Source organism: Rhipicephalus microplus, unplaced genomic scaffold (genome assembly GCF_043290135.1).
Source record: "Rhipicephalus microplus isolate Deutch F79 unplaced genomic scaffold, USDA_Rmic scaffold_396, whole genome shotgun sequence".
Taxonomy (NCBI): domain Eukaryota; kingdom Metazoa; phylum Arthropoda; class Arachnida; order Ixodida; family Ixodidae; genus Rhipicephalus; species Rhipicephalus microplus.
This window is the reverse complement of record NW_027464960.1, coordinates 25,001-37,500: the sequence shown is the minus strand read 5'-3', so window position 1 is coordinate 37,500 and position 12,500 is coordinate 25,001. Positions and strand designations below refer to the sequence as shown.

Genomic DNA, 12,500 nt, shown 5'->3' with positions numbered 1-12,500 from the left:
CACTCGATCGCCATGTCTGTTTGCCACAGTTTTCCCGGTGGTGCCGCACCCGGGCTCGCCCCGGCTGACGCAGTTTTCGCGCCGCCCCGGCTGACGCGGTTTCGTGCCGCCCCGGCAGACGCGGTTTTCGCGCCGCCCCGGCTGACGCGGTTTCGTGCCGCCCCGGCAGACGCAGTTCGGACTTAGCACTTTTCGGCTGTGCCTGGCTGGCGGCCCACTCACTCGATCGCCATGTCTGTTTGCCACAGTTTTCCCGGTGGTGCCGCACCCGGGCTCGCCCCGGCTGACGCAGTTTTCGCGCCGCCCCGGCTGACGCGGTTTCGTGCCGCCCCGGCAGACGCGGTTTTCGCGCCGCCCCGGCTGACGCGGTTTCGTGCCGCCCCGGCAGACGCAGTTCGGACTTAGCACTTTTCGGCTGTGCCTGGCTGGCGGCCCACTCACTCGATCGCCATGTCTGTTTGCCACAGTTTTCCCGGTGGTGCCGCACCCGGGCTCGCCCCGGCAGACGCGTTTTTTTTTTCTTTCGCCCCGGCTGACGCAGTTTTCGCGCCGCCCCGGCTGACGCGGTTTCGTGCCGCCCCGGCAGACGCGGTTTTTTTGCGCCGCCCCGGCTGACGCGGTTTTTGCCGCCCCGGCTGACGCAGTTCGGACTTGGCACTTTTTGGCTGAGCCTGGCTGGTGGCCCACTCACTCGATCGCCATGTCTGTTAGCCACAGTTTTCCCGGTGGTGCCGCACCCGGGCTCGCCCCGGCTGACGCAGTTTTCGCGCCGCCCCGGCAGACGCGGTTTTCGCGCCGCCCCGGCTGACGCGGTTTTTGCCGCCCCGGCTGACGCAGTTCGGACTTGGCACTTTTTGGGCTGAGCCTGGCTGGCGGCCCACTCACTCGATCGCCATGTCTGTTTGCCACAGTCTTCCCGGTGGTGCCGCACCCGGGCTCGCCCCGGCAGACGCGTTTTTTTTTTCTTTCGCCCCGGCAGACGTGGTTCCCCCCCCCCCCTTTTCGCTCGCCCCGGCTGACGAGGTTTTCGCGCCGCCCCGGCTGACGCAGTTTTCGCGCCGCCCCGGCTGACGCGGTTTCGTGCCGCCCCGGCTGACGCGGTTTTCGCGCCGCCCCGGCTGACGCGGTTTTTGCGTCGCCCCGGCTGACACGGTTCGGACTTTGCACTTTTCGGCTGTGCCTGGCTGGCGGCCCACTCACTCGATCGCCATGTCTGTTTGCCACAGTTTTCCCGGTGGTGCCGCACCCGGGCTCGCCCCGGCTGACGCAGTTTTCGCGCCGCCCCGGCTGACGCGGTTTCGTGCCGCCCCGGCAGACGCGGTTTTCGCGCCGCCCCGGCTGACGCGGTTTCGTGCCGCCCCGGCAGACGCAGTTCGGACTTAGCACTTTTCGGCTGTGCCTGGCTGGCGGCCCACTCACTCGATCGCCATGTCTGTTTGCCACAGTTTTCCCGGTGGTGCCGCACCCGGGCTCGCCCCGGCTGACGCAGTTTTCGCGCCGCCCCGGCTGACGCGGTTTCGTGCCGCCCCGGCAGACGCGGTTTTCGCGCCGCCCCGGCTGACGCGGTTTCGTGCCGCCCCGGCAGACGCAGTTCGGACTTAGCACTTTTCGGCTGTGCCTGGCTGGCGGCCCACTCACTCGATCGCCATGTCTGTTTGCCACAGTTTTCCCGGTGGTGCCGCACCCGGGCTCGCCCCGGCAGACGCGTTTTTTTTTTTCTTTCGCCCCGGCTGACGCAGTTTTCGCGCCGCCCCGGCTGACGCGGTTTCGTGCCGCCCCGGCAGACGCGGTTTTTTGCGCCGCCCCGGCTGACGCGGTTTTTGCCGCCCCGGCTGACGCAGTTCGGACTTAGCACTTTTCGGCTGTGCCTGGCTGGCGGCCCACTCACTCGATCGCCATGTCTGTTTGCCACAGTTTTCCCGGTGGTGCCGCACCCGGGCTCGCCCCGGCTGACGCAGTTTTCGCGCCGCCCCGGCTGACGCGGTTTCGTGCCGCCCCGGCAGACGCGGTTTTCGCGCCGCCCCGGCTGACGCGGTTTCGTGCCGCCCCGGCAGACGCAGTTCGGACTTAGCACTTTTCGGCTGTGCCTGGCTGGCGGCCCACTCACTCGATCGCCATGTCTGTTTGCCACAGTTTTCCCGGTGGTGCCGCACCCGGGCTCGCCCCGGCTGACGCAGTTTTCGCGCCGCCCCGGCTGACGCGGTTTCGTGCCGCCCCGGCAGACGCGGTTTTCGCGCCGCCCCGGCTGACGCGGTTTCGTGCCGCCCCGGCAGACGCAGTTCGGACTTAGCACTTTTCGGCTGTGCCTGGCTGGCGGCCCACTCACTCGATCGCCATGTCTGTTTGCCACAGTTTTCCCGGTGGTGCCGCACCCGGGCTCGCCCCGGCAGACGCGTTTTTTTTTTCTTTCGCCCCGGCTGACGCAGTTTTCGCGCCGCCCCGGCTGACGCGGTTTCGTGCCGCCCCGGCAGACGCGGTTTTTTTGCGCCGCCCCGGCTGACGCGGTTTTTGCCGCCCCGGCTGACGCAGTTCGGACTTGGCACTTTTTGGCTGAGCCTGGCTGGTGGCCCACTCACTCGATCGCCATGTCTGTTAGCCACAGTTTTCCCGGTGGTGCCGCACCCGGGCTCGCCCCGGCTGACGCAGTTTTCGCGCCGCCCCGGCAGACGCGGTTTTCGCGCCGCCCCGGCTGACGCGGTTTTTGCCGCCCCGGCTGACGCAGTTCGGACTTGGCACTTTTTGGGCTGAGCCTGGCTGGCGGCCCACTCACTCGATCGCCATGTCTGTTTGCCACAGTCTTCCCGGTGGTGCCGCACCCGGGCTCGCCCCGGCAGACGCGTTTTTTTTTCTTTCGCCCCGGCAGACGTGGTTCCCCCCCCCCCCTTTTCGCTCGCCCCGGCTGACGAGGTTTTCGCGCCGCCCCGGCTGACGCAGTTTTCGCGCCGCCCCGGCTGACGCGGTTTCGTGCCGCCCCGGCTGACGCGGTTTTCGCGCCGCCCCGGCTGACGCGGTTTTTGCGTCGCCCCGGCTGACACGGTTCGGACTTTGCACTTTTCGGCTGTGCCTGGCTGGCGGCCCACTCACTCGATCGCCATGTCTGTTTGCCACAGTTTTCCCGGTGGTGCCGCACCCGGGCTTGCCCCGGCAGACGCGTTTTTTTTTTTTCTTTTCGCCCCGGCTGACGCAGTTTTCGCCCCGCCCCGGCTGACGCGGTTTCGTGCCGCCCCGGCAGACGCGGTTTTTTGCGCCGCCCCGGCTGACGCGGTTTTTGCCGCCCCGGCTGACGCAGTTCGGACTTTGCACTTTTTGGCTGAGCCTGGCTGGCGGCCCACTCACTCGATCGCCATGTCTGTTTGCCACAGTTTTCCCGGTGGTGCCGCACCCGGGCTCGCCCCGGCAGACGCGTTTTTTTTTTCCTTCGCCCCGGCAGACGTGGTTCCCCCCCCCCCCTCCGTCTTTCTTTTTGTTTTTTTTTTTCGCCGCGGCTGAAGTGGATTTTTCGGTGCCTCGACGCCCCGGTAGTCGCGGTTTTTCCGTTTCCGCACGGCCCCGGCTGACGCTGCTCGGTCACAGTCGCCTTTTGTGAGGATTGCAGACTTCTTGAGCGCGGGTGTTTTTTTTTTGTTGTTGTTGTTGTTTCATTACGCATTCGCTCCAGCAGACGCTGTTTAGACTTTTTGTTTCCTCTTTTATCCTGCGACGAGGTGACGAGGTTTATTCGGTGCCCCGCCGCCCCGGCTGAAGTGATTTTTCCTGTCCCGTGCCGCCCCGGCTGACGCGGTTGGGACTTCGCGTTTGTTCGGCCGCCACGGGTTTTGGCGCACTCGCTCGGTTGCTTGTTGTTGCCACTTGTTGCGAACCCAGGTTTCTTGAGCGAGCGCGGGCGTTTTTTCTTCCTTTCTTTCTTTGTTCTATGTGTTAGCGAATCGGCCTTTAATATCACACGAGGACTCACAACCAACAATTTTCAGTTTGAAGTGTAAAAAATCTGCAGGTGTTGACGTAACTGACTTGCCCCGTACCCTTGAGTACATCCATGAAGTTCCCGTAGTACTACTAAATCGCATTATTCCAAGTGGAGAAATTCCCATAAACTTGCAAACCTCTACACGAAAATCGGTGCGCGTGATAAAGTTGAAAATTATCGTCCGATATCAAATGTGCCTTCTATAACACAAATTCTAGGAAAAAAAAAAAACACTTGTTCGCCGTTTTCTGCGCCGTGACTGGCAGCACTCCGGCGAAGCGAAACGGGGTCGATTCGAGCACGATATCGGCGTCTTTCGACGTGCTCGCCGGCGACCGTCGCACGAGTACGTCGCACGAGCGCGTCTGCCGGGGCGCCGTTTGCGAAGCCGACGCAAAAGTGGGAACCGCCGCTCGGATGATCGCCGCTTTCGGCAGAGTGAGTGTTGGCACTCCGGGGAAGCGAAACAGCGTGAATGCGCCCACGAAATCGGCGTATTTTGAAGTGCCCGCCGGCGACCGTCGCACGAGTACGGTAAACCGCGTCAGCCGGGGCGTAGTTCGGGACGCCGACGAAAAAGTGGGAAGCGCAACTCGGATCTTCGCCGTTTTTGCAGGAGTGAGTGGCGGCCCTCCTGCGAGACCAAGAAGCATCGATTCGTGCACGAATTCGGCGCCTTTCGACGTGATCGCCGGCGACCGTCGCTCGAGTAGGGCAAACCGCGTCTGCCGGGGCGGGCTTCGGGACGCCGATGCGAAAGTGGGAAACGCTGCTCGGATGTTCGCCGTTTTTGGCCGAGTGAGTGCTGGCACTCGGGCGAAGCCAAACGGGGCCGATTACGGCACGATATCGGCGTCTTTCGACGTGCCCGGCGGCGACCGTCGCACGAGTACGGTAAACCGCGTCAGCCCGGGCGGAGTTCGGGACGCCGATGCGAAAGTGGAGAACGCCGCTCGGATCTTCGCCGTTTTTGGAGGAGTGAGTGGCGGCACTCCGGAGAAGCCAAGGAGCGCCAATTAGCGCACGATATCGGCGTCTTTCGACGCGCTCGCCGGCGACCGTCGAACGAGTAGGGCAAACCGCGTCTGCCGGGGCGGGGTTTACGACGCCGACGCAAAAGTGGGAACCGCCGCTCGGATGTTGGCCGTTTTTGGCAGAGTGAGTGCTGGCACACCGGCGACGCGAAAGAGCGCGAAAGCGCCCACGAAAGTGGCGTATTTGGACGTGCTTGACGGCGACCGCTGCAGGAGTACGAAAAACCACGTCAGCCGGGGCGAGCGACCCACGGCGGTCTGGGTGCTTATCGCTGCTATTATAGGGGCACCCCGGCAGACGCAGAAAAAAAAAATTTTTTTTCGACCTTCTTTTTTGCTGGTCGAGCTCGGGTAACCCAGGTCGCAATGGGAGCCGCGCACGAAAGCGGCGTCGCGAGACGCGTTCGCGGTCGCTAGTCGCACGAGCTCGGCAACCGCGTCAGCCGGCGCGGAGTTCGGGATGCCGACGGCTAAGTGGGTACCGCTGCTCGGATGTTCGCCGTTTTTGGCCGAGTGAGTGCTGGCACTCCGGCGAAGCGAAACGGGGCCGATTCGGGCACGATATCGGCGTATTTCGACGTGCTCGCCGGCGACCGTCGCACGAGTACGGCAAAGCGCGTCTGCCGGGGCGAGGTTTGCGATGCCGACGAAAAAGTGGGAAGCGCCGCTCGGATCTTCGCCGTTTTTGCAGGAGTGAGTGGCGGCCCTCCTGCGAGACCAAGAAGCATCGACTCGCGCACGATATCGGTGTCTTTCGACGTGCCCGCCGGCCACCGCCGCACGAGTACGGCAAACCGCGTATGCCGGGGCGGGGTTGGCGACGCCGACGCAAAAGTGGGAACCGCCACTAGGATGTTCGCCGTTTTTGGCAGAGTGAGTGCTGGCACACCGGCGACGCGAAAGAGCGCGAAAGCGCCCACGAAAGTGGCGTATTTGGACGTGCTTGACGGCGACCGCTGCAGGAGTACGAAAAACCACGTCAGCCGGGGCGAGCGACCCACGGCGGTCTGGGTGCTTATCGCTGCTATTATAGGGGCACCCCGGCAGACGCAGAAAAAAAAAATTTTTTTTCGACCTTCTTTTTTGCTGGTCGAGCTCGGGTAACCCAGGTCGCAATGGGAGCCGCGCACGAAAGCGGCGTCGCGAGACGCGTTCGCGGTCGCTAGTCGCACGAGCTCGGCAACCGCGTCAGCCGGCGCGGAGTTCGGGATGCCGACGGCTAAGTGGGTACCGCTGCTCGGATGTTCGCCGTTTTTGGCCGAGTGAGTGCTGGCACTCCGGCGAAGCGAAACGGGGCCGATTCGGGCACGATATCGGCGTATTTCGACGTGCTCGCCGGCGACCGTCGCACGAGTACGGCAAAGCGCGTCTGCCGGGGCGAGGTTTGCGATGCCGACGAAAAAGTGGGAAGCGCCGCTCGGATCTTCGCCGTTTTTGCAGGAGTGAGTGGCGGCCCTCCTGCGAGACCAAGAAGCATCGACTCGCGCACGATATCGGTGTCTTTCGACGTGCCCGCCGGCCACCGCCGCACGAGTACGGCAAACCGCGTATGCCGGGGCGGGGTTGGCGACGCCGACGCAAAAGTGGGAACCGCCACTAGGATGTTCGCCGTTTTTGGCAGAGTGAGTGCTGGCACTCCGGCGAAGCGAAAGAGCGCGAATGCGCCCACGAAAGTGGCGTGTTTGGACGTGCTTGACGACGACCACCGCAGGAAAACGAAAAACCACGTCAGCCGGGGCGAGCGACCCATGGCGGTCTGGGTGCTTATCGCTGCTATTATAGGGGCACCCCGGCAGACGCAAAAAAAAAAAAATTTTTTTTCGACATTCTTTCTTGCTCGTCGACCTCGGGTGACCCAGGTCGCAGTGGGAGCCGCGCACGAAAGCGGCGTCGCGAGACGGCTTCGCGGTCGCTAGTCGCACGAGCTCGGCAACCGCGTCTGCCGGGGCGGAGTTCGGGACGCCGACGGCTAAGTGGGAACCGCCGCTCGGATGTTCGCCGTTTGTGGCCGAGTGAGTGCTGGCACTCCGGCGAAGCCAAACGGGGCCGATTCCGGCACGATATCGGCGTCTTTCTACGTGCTCGCCGGCGACCGTCGCACGAGTACGGCAAAGTGCGTCTGCCGGGGCGGGGTTTGCGACGCGTACGCAATAGTGAGAACCGTCGCTCGGATGTTCGTCGTCTTTCGCCGAGCCAGTGCTGGCACTCCGGCGAAGCCGAACGGAGCCGATTCGGGCACGATATCGGCGTCTTTCCACGTGCTCGCCGGCGACCGTCGCACGAGTACGGTAAACCGCGTCAGCCGGGGCGGAGTTCGGGACGCCGATGCGAAAGTGGGAAGCGCCGCTCGGATCTTCGCCGTTTTTGGAGGAGTCAGTGGCGGCACTCCGGTGAAGCCAAGGTGCGCCAATTCGCGCACGATATCGGCGTCTTTCGACGTGCCCGCCGGCCACCGTCGCACGAGTACGGCAAACCTCGTCTGCCGGGGCGGGGTTTGCGACGCCGACGCAAAAGTGGGAACCGCCGCTCGGATGTTCGCCGTTTTTGGCAGAGTGAGTGCTGGCACTCCGGCGAAGCGAAAGAGCGTGAATGCGCCCACGAAAGTAGCGTATTTGGACGTGCTTGACGGCGACCGCCGCAGGAGTACGAAAAACCACGTCAGCCGGGGCGAGCGACCCACGGCGGTCTGGGTGCTTATCGCTGCTATTATAGGGGCACCCCGGCAGACGCAGAAAGAAAAAAAAAAAAAATGGGGACATGGCGTGCGTCACCGTGCGGCTTCGCAGCGTTGCCGAAGTCGCCGAGCCCTTCGACTGAGCCGAACGGCGGACAGGGAACGTTGGTCGGCCGTTCTAACCTGTCGGTGCCACGCCGAGACGTCGTTAAGGAAAACCGCGTCGTGGGCCTCTACGACGCCGTCGAGTCGTTGTACGTTTGGTGTCCAGCGTGTCGGCGGCGAGTAGCGGACACGTCGTTCACGACTTCGGTCTTTCGCAGTCGACGCGAACTTGCGGAGAGTCGTGGTGCCTCACGTTTTCGGCAGAAACCGCGGCGGAATTTTCCCGTGCGTGCGCGCACGACCTCGGTGCTGTGCCGTCAGCGTAGTGTTGCACAAACTCGTGGCCTACCCAAGGTGCGGTACGTTTGCGGCCGTATCCTCGGTGGGAATTTCGTGAGTAGGGTCGCAAATTCTACGACCTCGGCGGGTTTGAGAGCGACGTAGACTTGTGGCACGCTCAACGTGCCACACGTTTCGGGGCACACCCGCGGTGAAATTTTCTCGAGTACGCTCGTATTAGTGCCCAAGGAGGTCTGGGTACTTATCGCTGCTATTATGTGGGGGTTCTCGTGAGCGGCGTACGCGAAAGCGACCGGGTGTCTGATATGCGGCGGGCTTCGGCCTCGTCAAGCGTGTCCTCGGGTCTGCTCCAGGGGAATCCACGGCAGTCGTCTGCAGCCTCATCCGCTTGATGCGTTAGGGGCTGGTTGTCGGACGGTGCCGTTTTACCACGATATCGAGGTGTGTTCCGTGTCGTCCTCGGGCGATTCAGATGCGAAAGCGCCGAAGACGCGGGCGTGACCCGTCGTCTGGCGGCTTTGCAGTCTCGGCTCCGTTGCTAGTTCCGGCCGGTCCACCGACAGTGCAGCGGGCTTGGGCAACCCGCACGGCGCGACCGAGTCGATGCAACGAAAAAGAGCGAGCATGAACGTGCTTCTTGCCGCACGGCTCCCACTCGTCTTTCGGGAAGGTTGTGCCGTAGCGAGCTCGAACGCCGTCATCTCGGAGTGCAAAATAAGCGTGTTGGGGCGCCTGAAGGTGGCCTCCGCCGCACACAGACTGCGTCCGGCCCGCCGAAGGCGAGGACGGACGCGCAGTCGAACGATTACCTGGTTGATCCTGCCAGTAATCATATGCTTGTCTCAAAGATTAAGCCATGCATGTCTAAGTACATGCCGAAATAAGGCGAAACCGCGAATGGCTCATTAAATCAGTTATGGTTCCTTAGATCGTTTCTTCCTACTTGGATAACTGTGGCAATTCTAGAGCTAATACATGCAGTGAGCCTGGAGCCCTTTGGGTAACGGGTGCTTTTATTAGACCAAGATCGATCGGGTTTCGGCCCGTATTGTGTGGTGACTCTGGATAACTTTGTGCTGATCGCATGGCCACGAGCCGGCGACGTTTCTTTCAAGTGTCTGCCTTATCAACTTTCGATGGTAGGTTACTTGCTTACCATGGTTGTTACGGGTAACGGAGAATCAGGGTTCGATTCCGGAGAGGGAGCCTGAGAAACGGCTACCACATCCAAGGAAGGCAGCAGGCGCGCAAATTACCCACTCCCGGCACGGGGAGGTAGTGACGAAAAATAACAATACGGGACTCTTTTGAGGCCCCGTAATTGAAATGAGTACACTCTAAATCCTTTAACGAGGATCAATTGGAGGGCAAGTCTGGTGCCAGCAGCCGCGGTAATTCCAGCTCCAATAGCGTATACTAAAGCTGCTGCGGTTAAAAAGCTCGTAGTTGGATCTCAGTTCCAGACGAGTAGTGCATCTACCCGATGCGACGGCTCGGACTGAACATCATGCCGGTTCTTTCTTGGTGCACTTCATTGTGTGCCTCGAGATGGCCGGTGCTTTTACTTTGAAAAAATTAGAGTGCTCAACGCAGGCGAGTCGCCTGAATAAACTTGCATGGAATAATAGAACAAGACCTCGTTTCTGTTCTGTTGGTTTTTGGAATACGAGGTAATGATTAAGAGGGACGGACGGGGGCATTCGTATTGCGGCGCTAGAGGTGAAATTCTTGGACCGTCGCAAGACGAACTACTGCGAAAGCATTTGCCAAGAATGTTTTCATTGATCAAGAACGAAAGTCAGAGGTTCGAAGGCGATCAGATACCGCCCTAGTTCTGACCATAAACGATGCCAACCAGCGATCCGCCTGAGTTACTCAAATGACTCGGCGGGCAGCTTCCGGGAAACCAAAGTATTTGGGTTCCGGGGGAAGTATGGTTGCAAAGCTGAAACTTAAAGGAATTGACGGAAGGGCACCACCAGGAGTGGAGCCTGCGGCTTAATTTGACTCAACACGGGAAAACTTACCCGGCCCGGACACTGGGAGGATTGACAGATTGAGAGCTCTTTCTTGATTCGGTGGATGGTGGTGCATGGCCGTTCTTAGTTGGTGGAGCGATTTGTCTGGTTAATTCCGATAACGAACGAGACTCTAGCCTATTAAATAGGTGCGGGGTTCCCAGCACCTTACAACCTTCTTAGAGGGACAAGCGGCTCCTAGCCGCACGAAACAGAGCAATAACAGGTCTGTGATGCCCTTAGATGTCCGGGGCCGCACGCGCGCTACACTGAAGGAAGCAGCGTGTCTTTATCCCTGTCTGAAAAGACTGGGTAACCCGTGGAACTTCTTTCGTGATTGGGATAGGGGCTTGCAATTGTTCCCCTTGAACGAGGAATTCCCAGTAAGCGCGAGTCATAAGCTCGCGTTGATTACGTCCCTGCCCTTTGTACACACCGCCCGTCGCTACTACCGATTGAATGATTTAGTGAGGTCTTCGGACCGATGTCCGGCGCGGCCTTTCGGTTGCGCCGGTCTGTTGGAAAGATGACCAAACTTGATCATTTAGAGGAAGTAAAAGTCGTAACAAGGTTTCCGTAGGTGAACCTGCGGAAGGATCATTAACGGATTGTGAAGGGTGAGCGCCTCAGCTGCGTCTGCGCCCGACACTTTCTGCCGCTGACCCCGTTTGGACGCGGGGTCGGCTTTTCCCCACGGGGCTGCCTGAATGTGGAGCGGCACCCCGTGACAAATTGTTGCGCCCAGCGGACGCCAACACCGCGACCTTGGACGGTCGGCCAGGTGGCGGACGCGGGTACAAACGGCGCAACGCACTCATAGGTCGGCTTTCGACCCGCCACTGCACCGTGGCTCGAAGCGCTCGAAATGCGCGACCCGACCGCTGCGGGACCGCCTAGTACTGTAAACAGGAGCGGCGGAGCGCGAACGGCGAGTCGTGGTTACGTCGGTAGAAGGCGAGGCTGCGCGTTCCCGAAACGCCAGCCGAGTGCCCTCCCGACCGTTCGAGCGTGCAAGAACGAGACCCGACAATCGCGCGGCGACTGCCAAGTACGAGAGGAACGGCACAAGCGTCGGCGGTCGGTCAAGGAACTGGCGATGTGACGGGTCCGCTGTGCACCAGTGCATACCGTCCCGCCGTCCGCGGCAAGCGCCTCCGCGTCCTCGGGTGACGGAGGCTGCCGGTCGGTTCTTGCAGGCGAGGGATCTCGCTGGCACCGGTTCGCGTTGACGCGCGGCCGGTCATGGCACGGCGATGCGACGGCCGAGGTGCGCAGTACTCGATGGAGGAACCGCACGCTCCGATGACCGTCCCGCCCTCCGCGGCGTATGCGTACCGACCGTAATGGTTGCAGCAGCGCCGGCCGGCTTTTGAATTCGCCACACGAAACACGGTGCGAGATCGCGGTTAGGGGAGCGTCGACGTTGCCAGGCGTTTTGCTTGCTGCCGAGGGAAAGGCGGCACGGCCACGTCGCGCTCGTCGCGATTAGCGGGTCTGCGCGCTTTGGGAAGGTGCCGCAACGACTTGCCGAAAGAGGAAGCACGGAAGAACGAGGGACTTGGACGTCCCGACAATTGAACGCACTTGCGGCCAGGCCCTTGCTGGCTTCGTTCTTCCGCCTCGAGTAGGCTCGTACGCGGCTCCGGCGCCGAAAGTGGTCCTTGGCACCGACTTCGGTGGACGTGGGAAGTGCCGCGCAAGTACGGCGCGCCTGGCTCCACCTGTTGGCTAAAGTAGGCAGCCGGATCGGAATTTTGGTGTGCGGTGGCAAACCGTGGATGCGAAAAAAGCTTGTGCGATTTCGTGGAACAAAAAGCGGGGGTCCCCCTTTTTATGCGGAGGAGACCGACCCGCCTGCCGTGGTGAACCGCGACGCCACGGTAAAAACGGGAGAGGCTTGTCGATGGGACCGTGCATCCCGCGCTCCACGGAGGCCGGGAGGCGGCCGCCCGAGGAAATGTGTAGCCGTCGAGGCCCGCATCTGCGTGCACTCTTATCCAAATGGGTGTACCGCAGGCATTTTCTGGTTAGGCGGGCCAATGAGAGCGAGCACACAACGATACCTACGGGTCCGGCTTGGAGAACCGGCTTCGACGCCTCCCGAGTATTTATAGAGGGGTGGACCACGAAAGCACTCGCAAGTAGCGAAAGCGAAACGCCGTCCGAAACACACCGTTTGCTCGATTTGCGGCAGCCGAAAAAGGCGCGGCAGAGTTTTGGAGTCCAAGCGTGCGCTGAAAAGCGCCCTTCTTGGCCACTGTTTGGCCGAGTGCCAGAAACGTTTGGTTTTGACTGTACGGAATTGAACAAACACTTTTTCACGACTCTAAGCGGTGGATCACTCGGTTCTCGGGTCGATGAAGAACGCAGCCAGCTGCGAGACTTGGTGTGAATTGCAGGAC

The 12,500-nt window shown here is 61.5% G+C and overlaps 2 non-coding genes across 2 annotated transcripts in view; both read left to right on the top strand.

Moving 5' to 3' along the window:
- The first annotated feature begins 8,886 nt into the window (after positions 1-8,886).
- On the top strand, positions 8,887-10,701 carry LOC142794288 (small subunit ribosomal RNA). The gene has a single exon (XR_012892225.1). It is a non-coding gene; the product is annotated as a small subunit ribosomal RNA (ribosomal RNA).
- A 1,719-nt stretch (positions 10,702-12,420) lies between these two features.
- Positions 12,421-12,500, top strand: part of LOC142794293 (5.8S ribosomal RNA) — a 153-nt gene continuing 73 nt past the window's right edge. Inside the window, exon 1 of the ribosomal RNA XR_012892229.1 lies at positions 12,421-12,500. This exon is cut by the window's right edge and continues 73 nt beyond it. This is a non-coding gene — a ribosomal RNA (5.8S ribosomal RNA).